Raw genomic sequence first — 7,064 nt, 5'->3', positions numbered from 1 at the left:
TTTATAAAACATGGGGAATATATGCATTGATAATAACCCCCTGATGACAATGTTCTTGCATTGACTTGGCTTTGATTCATCAACAAAATTCGTCAGGAGTTTCCTCATGTCTATGTGTTTCCAAAGAGGGTAATAATGTAAATTCAACAAATCCAGCGTATTATGTTCCCATATAATATTTTCATTCACAAAAGAGAACTGATTATTATTACCTCTTTATAATATAAACCACTTGTTCTTAACATTTCAACACACCAAAGACCAAACCATGTAACATTTCCCTTCCCTGATGTCCCAATTTGCTAAATAAAGTACACTTTTTTAATAAATAAAATTATTAAAAAAGTTATCTTTTGTGAAGAATTACTAGGCATACAAAATAAGTGCTAAAGGTGTTTTCCATGCAATGTTAAGAATATTTTTTGATTGATTTAACATGAAGTATGTTGATCCCATCATTTCCTGAAGACAATAAATGACCACAAGTTACAGGAACAAAGGGGTATTTCTGGAAATACACAAACAGGGTCATAGACTCATAGCTGTAGCTACCTGTACACCAACATATCATTTCCATGAAGACATAATCGCCCAACACAACATCCTTTAAACATTAACAGAATAGCTAACAAAGAACATAAAAAGCATGAAGTATTTTCCAGTGTTAAGGGTAGAAATTACATGTTAACCAAAACCAAACATGTTCAGTTTATCAAAGTACAGTGACCTAATAAGAAAAATAATAAATGTTCATTTAGCTTCTTTTTTTATCTTCCAGATTTCTAGTTGCTCTTGACTGCTCCATTATTGCTCTAGTTTCTCTCAGACCATCAGATGAGATACGACTTCACTGCAATAACCAGACACCTAATTCAGCATCAAATTCGGCCATGTCATCCAACAATTTCAAGTTGTCCTACATGATTGAAAATACAGTGAAAAGTTTTGTCCCACATTAAGTCAAAAAGAAACAAGAGTTTTGTCATGATGTAATCACGTACAATAAATAAATCATTATTGTGAAATTAATTTGGAAAGATCATTGGACCTTTCATATGTGTGATGTGTGCCAATCAGGTTTCCATGGGGAAAGTACCTTTGGTGTTCACTTGTATAACAAATCATCCATCTGGTTTTGGTGGACAAAAAGAAAAGGGTAGAAAAGGGTGATGGTTGTTATTTCCCTAAATTCATATGGCAAGTAATCAAAATGGCAGAAATCATTAAATGTGAACTCAAATCAAAGACCCTCATGTTATTTGAAGTGTTTAAGTCGAACACTAACTTCAATGGAGATGCAGCATAAGATCTGTCACCAAAAGGGAAGATCTGTTACTTAATAGGAAAGCGTTATAACATGTAATCAAATAGAAAAATTTATACAACCTATGCATCTGCATCTCTTAGATGGACCTCTTATTTAAAACCTTATTTTCAAAAAAAGTCGAGGTTTGGACCAAACCTTGAAAAATATGCATACCACAGGGACCATTTTTGCAGTTTTCTCTAGAGTTTAATGCCATACATGGTTACATTTTGAAAGTATAATATGCCACAATTAGTATAAGTTGACATTTTTAAACAGCATTTACAAAAAAAAAAAAAAAAAAAAAAAAAAAAAAAAAAAAAAAAACCATGTCTTAAGAAGTTGGACTTTGAATGAATAATATTAAAAATAGAAAAAAAATAATGTTGCATATGGTTAGATTTTAAAAGTATAAAGTTTTAATTAGAAAAGGTACAGAAAGGACAATGTTTTCAAAAAAACAAAATTAGAAAATAAAAATAAAACCAATTTAGATTACAATATCTTAATTAGTTAGTTTTTGAAAGTAAAAATATATAATTGAAAATATAATGTTCCATACAGTTAAATATTAAAACCAATTAAAAGCATATTCTAATATGTTAGATTTTGAAAGTACAATAACAAAAGATAAAAGTACAATGTATCAAATACCTGATACATGTTCTTATGCAGTCGGTACAAATATTCATACTTCCAATATAATGTCTTAATAGGTTAGATTAATCAGAGTAAAAAGCTATAACTAAAAATATAATATAATCACTGCAAACAAAACAAATGAAGTTTAATTTTTCAAAGTTCAATGCATATATAGTTTATATATATAAAAAAATGCTATAAAGTGAAGGTATAATGTTATAACGCATATGGGTAAAAATAGAAAAATGTATAATGATAATGCAATAAATAGTAACAAAAATCAGAAAGGGTAAAATTTTAAAAGTACAATATCTTAATAAAAAAGATTTTGAAAGTATAATGATAATGATATACATGAGACCATAATGCCATAATTGGTTATATTTTGAGAGTAAGAGTCTTAAAACTGAAGAAAAAAAATAGAAGTCTAGTGTCCTATGGTAAATAATTGGATGTATAATGCTATAATTGGTAAAAAAACAAGTTTCCTGTTTCAAAATACAATGACTTGATAGAATGTATAGTGCTAATAAAGTTGGCTGGATTTTTAGAATACAATGTATTAAAAGGACAAAGTCTTGATAAGAAAAACAAATGAAAGTAAAATGTTGGATTTCGAAAGTATAATGTTATATTTAAAAGTGTAACCTTATAGATGGTTAGATCATCAAAGTACAATTAACTTTCATGTGGGAATAAAAAGATAAAAAGTAGATATTCTTAATAGGTTATTTGTCGAAAAAGTAATGCTATAACTGAAGGTATAATGGTTAAAGTCAAGTAGAATATCTTAATAGGAAGAAACTATTCAAAGTGTAAGACAAAAGTGAAGAAACCATAGCCTATCAAACAGACATTTTGTATGTATATTATTATTAAGTAATCAACAAAGTAAGGTTTGGCTTCTTACCTTGGTATCCGCATCATATTAATGGTCAGTCATTTTTAGCTTTATTCCAGATTTGTAGGTGCTCTCAACTGCTCTAGTTAAGTTACTCTTCTATCAAAAAGAGGATTTGTTAGATGATAATAATTGAAATACATAAATGTGGCAGATTATGTGAGCCTATTACAACAACCTATGATGACAATAATGTTGTTAGCTAATATTAATTAAAATAAGGTTAAAATGGAGCAAACAAACATAACACATTCAAACCATGACTAGATCCCAGTAAATGCAAAGAATTGGAAAAGAAACTAGAAACACAATAACCATCAACCCAGATTTTATACTTTATAGAAATCAACAGATCATATGCACAAAAATAGATTTCTTTTAAACAAAACCATCTAAACATACCAGACATGACAAAGATAAATAAAGCACTACACTCAATAGGACTAAAATTATAACGTTGAACAAAAACCAATCTTTTTAATGCCTGATTACAAGAAACCCATAGATATTTGTCATCATCTTCGTACTTATCTCAAACAAAATTTCGTTGTTCCTACAATTCTCATTTTTGAACTAAATGTTTAAGATGTTGATATTGTGGCATTTTAGGGTAGCAAAAGAGAATAAATACAGTTTTTTTTTCTTACCTTCAAAAGGGCAATTTGGAAAAACAGAAACATACTTACCACTTGTAGAATGTCATCTTTACTTTGTGCAAGGTTAAGTGAAGATGTTTACGACCGAATTCAAAACTTGAAGCCATAATTTTCTTTTAACCTATAAAAGATTAATTGTTCATTAGATAATAGTGAAGATTCCAACCATCAATATATCTCAATTCACAATTAAATTTTCCATTATAAAATAAAATATTTAAGAATCGAGTAGATGTAATAGTACACCTTCCATACTCATAGACCAAAGTACCTTTCTTTAGAGTTTTAGTTGCTTCCTTTGGCCGTTTATTTGTTATCATAAGAAGCATCTTCATGTTTATAGTACAAGACTCGCACCACCAATTCTCAACAGGTTCTGGATGGCCAAGGTGACCAACAGCTAAAACCAAGGAAAAAATACCTTGGCACTACTAAGCTTGGATGTAAAGGACAGAAGAAAATATAATGAGTAAATCTTTTATGAAGTTTGAATTCAAATAGAAAATGATAAATATTGAATATCATGACTTTTGACAATGTTTTTTATTTTTATCATTGTAGATATGGTTATAAAGTCTTACAATTGATCAATAAGAGGGACTGTTACATCACAAACCTAGACATGAATAAATATGTATTTTTTGTAATTATAACAGTTGTAATATAAGTTATAGTAGAAAATGAATTATGTTTTAAGCTAATCTCCAAACCTCGGTCAATAAGTACACCATGCATTTTCTCCCATCACTCCAACTTTCTAGCTAAAATTGATATTTTTGGACAAACTTACCCTTGATATATGTAACGTGGCCATAAGTGCTTTACTCTACAGGGACTCGATATATGTTATTCCAAAAAAAGAAAATCATGGATTTACAGTAACAAAAGCCTTTGATGAATAGCCAATCCAAGAAAGAAAGCATTAACAGATTAACATTAACAGAGTAACCAAAAAACAACAAAAAAAGCATGAAGTATTTTACAGTGTTAAGGGTAAAAATTACATGTTAACACTTTAATTCTTGGGGGGATCTTCTTTATCTGGTTTCCAAAACCTTTTCTTGTTGCAGACTAATGAATGGAACTTGTTAAAAGAATTGAAATTGAGAATAGCAATACATCTCAGAGTAATTGGATTAAGTTTTGAAAGTACAATAATTTAATAATAAAACCTTAGAAGTTATAATGCTATAATTGGTAACCAAAACCAAACATGTTCAATTTTTCAAAGTACAGTGACCTAGTAAGTGAAATAATAAAATTACAATGTGTTAATAGGTTTGATTATGACAATATAAACTTTTAATGGAAGTTTTTATACCTTAGCATCTAAATAGCATTCAAATTTATGAGGCAATATGGAAAGACTTATTCCCTAGTAGACATTTTGCATATTAATATAATATTAAGTAATAGGCAAAGTATAATTTGGTTTCTTACCATGGCATCATTGTAAATGTTCATTTTTTCTTCCAGATTTCTGGTTGCTCTTGACTGATCCAGTATTGCTCTAGTTTCTCTCAGACCATCAGATGAGATGACTTCACTGCAATAATCACACACATAATTGAGAATCAATAAGCCTTACTAATTTTACTAAAATACATAAATTTATCATACCCATAATATACTTTGTTATATAATCACACAATAGGTCTCAATTCTGCCATGTCATCCCACAATTCCATGTTGTCCTACATGAATGAAAATACAGTGAAAAGTTTTGTCCCACATTAAGTAAAAAAGAATCAACAGTTTTGTCATGAAGTAATAAAGTACATTAAAGAAATCATTATCATGAAATTAATTTGGAAAGAGCATTAGACCTTTCATACATCGCCTCTTGAAAGTATCCTCATTTGATTAAGATTCAATCTCTAGAATCCTGCAGTAAGAAAGTTACAAACATAAGTCCTAATATTTCTGTAGCAATGACAATCAAAAATTATTTCAAATATGCAAATTACACCACTATTTCTAACTGAATTGAAAATACAAACAATAAATTATATTTCCCTTCTTGAATTTCTAATAGCTCAATAACTTGTTTAATGTTTTATTTTGGCTTGTGATTATTTACTTCTCTCTGCATTTTCACCATCAAAACAAAGCTAAACAACTCTTTAACTTAGTTAAGACATTTCATCAAACACCTAAAGTGCACTGAAGAACAATCTACAACTAACCAATACTCTTTTGGGTTTCAAAACTATTTAAGTTTTACTGACAGCACATCACAACTTTCTTGACCAATCATCTCCGTCTGATGGATGATCTAGTTTCGATTGGGTGACCTAATTCAAAAGACCAACAAAACAAAAATTAAATGAAGGAGGAAGAGAAAGAAACCTAGAGTCGTCGTATGTGTTAATTAAGATTTAAGGCAACGATTAGGTATATTTATGTCATTAATTTACCTTTGATATAGTTCAAGAAGATCCATGGGCATAGTGTTTGATCCTTCACGCGATGATGATGCATGCTTAGAAAAAAAAAACAGTTTCATGACACAAAAAAGTTACCATAAACTAAAACATGCTACCTGGAGATCAGATGAGAAAGATTGTACTCTTTTTTGTTGATCGATGGTGGACCAAAATTACATCGCAACCAGATGTCAATGAAATACACTGCATAAAAGTACAACCCAACAGCATGACGAATCCAGTAATGACAATAGACCCGAAGAATCTTTGCCTAATTGAAAATACCTAACAAAATCAGCAATACACATAATACAAGAATCAAGAATGTTACCTAAGAGACGCAGAGGGAAAGGCAGAGAATTCTTGAACGCCCGAGAATGAAAGAAAGAGGAAACACTGGCGTCGCTAGAAGAAAGGAGATACGGTGGTGTGAAAGAGTCCCCCTCCAAGTAAAACCCTCTAACATGTCTCCGGCGGTGTTTGGGGAGCCGCGGGATGATTGAAGAACGAATGAAAGGGAGAAGAATGAAAACTTACGACGATCTTGTTAATTTCTTTGAATGAAAGGGGTGTTTGGGTCTCGGAGGAGCGGAGTTACAGAGATTAGCCTCTCCGGTGGACGAGTGAAGAGTGGAAGAGCGAAGAGTGAAGAGTTGAAGAGGGAAGAAGGTGGTAATATTAAGCGCCAATACATCGACTCAACCTTTTGACTTCCCATAGTACACCGACCCAATCCTTTTGACTTCCCACTTCCAACGGTTATTTTTTAAAAGCTCAACGTTTCAAAAATTAACACCTTACTGAAATTTCTTTTTATTCACCCCTAAAATTTCTTACCCTCATTATTTTTTTATTTTTTGTTTTTTTGTGTTTTTTTTGTTAGTTTTTTTATTATTTTTAATAAATAAATAATATTATTTTTTCCGGTTGGACTGTTCTTGTGTTTTATTTATTTATTTATTGATTTTATTATTTTTAATAAATTATTATTATTATTAACTATATATATATATATATATATATATATATATATATATATAGGGTTGAGATCGGTTGAGAACTCCAAGTTTCCTGAGAACCCGAGAACTAAAAGTTGAGCGTTGGATCAAAAGTATTTCGTTAAGGACATGATC

The 7,064-nt window shown here is 30.2% G+C and overlaps 1 long non-coding RNA gene across 9 annotated transcripts; it reads right to left on the bottom strand.

Annotated features, from left to right (window-relative positions):
* Nucleotides 1-590: 590 nt before the first annotated feature.
* On the bottom strand, nt 591-6,679 carry LOC111891740 (uncharacterized). 9 transcript variants are annotated; one of them, XR_006183417.2, is made up of 12 exons: nt 6,263-6,679; nt 5,923-6,135; nt 5,692-5,799; nt 5,332-5,390; nt 5,126-5,199; nt 4,946-5,051; nt 3,777-3,936; nt 3,536-3,626; nt 2,859-2,948; nt 1,286-1,309; nt 1,049-1,184; nt 591-916 (listed from the first exon to the last, which is right to left on the bottom strand). It is a non-coding gene; the product is annotated as an uncharacterized LOC111891740 (long non-coding RNA). The 9 variants fall into 9 exon arrangements; XR_006183416.2 differs by having other exon boundaries at nt 2,859-2,945; nt 6,263-6,678; XR_008223446.1 differs by having other exon boundaries at nt 1,049-1,309; nt 5,923-5,987; nt 6,075-6,135; nt 6,263-6,674.
* Between the last annotated feature and the right edge of the window lie 385 nt (nt 6,680-7,064).

This window comes from Lactuca sativa, chromosome 5 (genome assembly GCF_002870075.4).
Source record: "Lactuca sativa cultivar Salinas chromosome 5, Lsat_Salinas_v11, whole genome shotgun sequence".
Taxonomy (NCBI): domain Eukaryota; kingdom Viridiplantae; phylum Streptophyta; class Magnoliopsida; order Asterales; family Asteraceae; genus Lactuca; species Lactuca sativa.
The sequence above is the reverse complement of the archived record's forward strand: the minus strand, read 5'-3'. Positions and strand labels throughout refer to the sequence as shown.